Source organism: Cervus canadensis, chromosome 4 (assembly GCF_019320065.1).
Source record: "Cervus canadensis isolate Bull #8, Minnesota chromosome 4, ASM1932006v1, whole genome shotgun sequence".
Classification (NCBI taxonomy): Eukaryota; Metazoa; Chordata; class Mammalia; order Artiodactyla; family Cervidae; genus Cervus; species Cervus canadensis.
Window position 1 is genome coordinate 34,911,416 of NC_057389.1, and position 3,047 is coordinate 34,914,462.

At 46.9% G+C, this 3,047-nt stretch overlaps 1 pseudogene; it reads right to left on the reverse strand.

Annotated features, from left to right (window-relative positions):
* Positions 1-1,160: 1,160 nt before the first annotated feature.
* Positions 1,161-2,380, reverse strand: LOC122439182 (annotated as a pseudogene).
* Positions 2,381-3,047: the final 667 nt, after the last annotated feature.

The following is a 3,047-nucleotide window of genomic DNA, read 5'->3' on the forward strand; positions in this document are numbered from 1 at the left end:
TACAGGAAACACCTTAGAACATAGTTTTGAATGGCACTGTCTGACTGCAAACTTGGGGGTGGAATGAGGCAAATACCCACAAAAAAGGGAGCAAAAACCTGGCAAGAAATGCCTCAAATGAGGACAAAGGTTTGTCAAAAAGTGCCTGGACTACTGAGATCAAACAACGTTAAACACAGCTGTGGACCCAAGTCCTAGGTTGTGTTAATACATGGGATAACCGGATAGTTTGCACTTCTATGGCTAAGCCCGTTTCTCTGTTTATACAGACAGAGCTAGCACTGCTCTGTTAACAGCTACCAATAAACTGCTTTGTCCTTTAAGATCTCTTTGCCACATGAGGCTGAAACCACTAAACTGAGTTTTTGCGGTAAGACTACAAACACTGCATCTAGGCAGGGATGGGAAGCTTGTCAAACACTCACACTCACACATCCCAAAGTTCATCAGCCTTGGGGAGTCAGCTTCCAACTCTGCGTTATTTTCTTCCACTCACATCTTTTTATATGTGTTTTTTCACAATTTTCCTATCACGCTAAAGATGGTAAAAATCTCAAATACATTCACACCTGGTTCTGGTTACCCAGTAGTGTTACTTGTGTGCAATGAAACGAGAGACCAAAGCTACAAGACGAGTGCACAGGGTGGGGATGAGAGGACAGGGACCAGACGGAACATACAGATGTAAAGCAGATTTCACCAGAAACCAGGTAACCACTGCCCAAGTCTAGAGCAGGAGGAGGCGACTTTTACAGTTCAGATCCTTCACCCATCACCCCGCTTCCTGGACCCCCAAAGCAGGGCCAGTGCTATAACTTCTGAACCCGGGGTCCTCAAAAATGAACCCTGGAAATCCAGATACACTCCCCTCAAACTGTGGAAAACATGACGCAACAAACCTACACTAACTGTCTGATAGTTAAATTCATGTTACAGAAAAACTAACTTTCAGATTTATTTTTTTTTAACTTTTTAAACAGAGAAAACAGCATACTCCTTGGGGAAAGGTGAGGGGTTGAGAAGACAGGCCCTAGGTAAAAATGATTATGACAGCACCTGTAGCTGAGAGGCCTGCCTAGGAGAGTGGCGGGGTACCGCTGCAGTCCCCAAGGCCTCCTGCCCTCTGTTTGGCAGACCAGTTCACGTGCTCCGCCGAGTCGCTATAGATCCAAGTCATAAAAATCTTCCAACTCATCGTGAAACAAGTCCCACTCATCTTCAGCGTCTGCCAGGTCGTCGTCCCCACCTGCAGCCAAAAGCATAAACAGCATCTCGCCCAGCTCAAAGGTGACAATCTTCGTCGTCAAAAGGGTTGCCGTTCTCTGGTGCCTCGATGAGCTCCCGGAAGTGGTTCCTTCACTGGACCTGGTATCTGCTTGATGTTCCCACTTTCTGTTCTGTGGCTCCTCTCTGCAGCCGTCAGGGTATGCACGCTTGTAAAAATAGTTCCTTCCAAATGGGCAGCTCCCACGGCCTTCATCAAAATACCTGCATGCCTTGTTGCTCATTGCCTCCTATATTTCTGAATGAGTTTCTGCTTCTCTTCTTTCTCCTCCACCCAGTACTCACTTGGAATGACAAAGTTAGATGTGATCAGGCATTCTGGGCAGGACTTTATGATCTTGCTCTCACGTTTTCTTAGCACTCCTCCACTTGCGAATACATTTGAGACAGCAGTTGGAGAGGATCCCGAGGTGGTGCTCGCTGGGGTTGGCTTTCTCGTAGACCACTTCCATGCAGTTGCTGCATACCATGTCCTTGCTGCGCTGCACCGCGAACGAGAGCTCCATGTCCTCGTGGGCCTCGATGCAGGATTGTATATGCTCTGACCTCTGAGCAGCATCCAGGAGATGGAGGACTTGCAGCCCGCACGTGTCACACGCGTCTCCATGCAGGCATGCGCAGTTCTCCCCGTAGCGGCGCTCCCCCACCGCGGCATAGGGGCAGAGCTGCTGCTTGGTCTCCACCACACTTTGCATCTTCCTGGGTCACTGAGCCCTGAAGAGGGCCTTCAGTGGAGGAAAGGGCAGTCCGATCACAGTAGGGCTGCCCTGGAACACTCCATGGCATTCACCCAGTCCTCTGAACCGGCGGCTACAGTTGCCAAGTTTGAATTTCTTTACTCAGCCTCGCCCATGTTCATTTCATCAGTCGGTCCAACTGATGAGAGACTCGTGGAAGCAGCAAGGGCTGACTTTGCAGTTGGATCTGTAGCAGTTGCTTCTTCCTGTTTCAGTGGCTTGCTGTGTTCATATCTGCAGCAGTCTCTGCAAATACAGTACCCTCATTGAAAATACTTGCACACTACACCATATGGACTGTCAGAGAGACCGTGTGAATAGTGACAGTTATCGCCTTCCTTACAAAGCCCATGCATGAAATACCTCTTAGTGTCCTTCCTCTCCGTAGAGTCCAAACTCTATCTGCTTGCTGATGACAGGCCAATAAACTGAGAGATGAGGTTTAGAGGCCATGAATAGGAAAGTATCACCAGTGGATCTAGGTAATAGCAGGCTAGGTCTCTGGAACACCGTTCTCTAATGTTGAGTTTTAAGTCAGCTTTTTCACTCTAGTCTTTCACTTTCATCAAGAGGCTCTTTAGTTCCTCTTTACTTTGTGCCATAAGGATGTTGTCATCTGCATATCTGAGGTTATTGACAGTTCTCCTGGCAATCTTGATTCCAGCTTGTGCTTCATCCAGCCCTACATTTCGCATGATGTACTCTGCATGTATGTTATATAAGCAGGGTGACAGTATACAGCCTGACAAAACGTGGTCCACTGGAGAAGGGAATGGCAAACCACTTTAGTATTCTTGCCTTGAGAACCCCATGAACAATGTGATTTTCTTTAGCAGACATGAAAAATAAATAGATGTCTTTGTCTCTGAATTATAATTCTCTTAACCTAACTGTTGTGTCAGAGTTATCAATGTTGTGTAATCCACACAGACATTCTTCCCATAGAATCCAAAGAAACCTTTATTTAAAGATTTAGGGATTTTCAAATATGGCTGTAGTTGGAAAAGCTATCACCCTGGCTCTTGG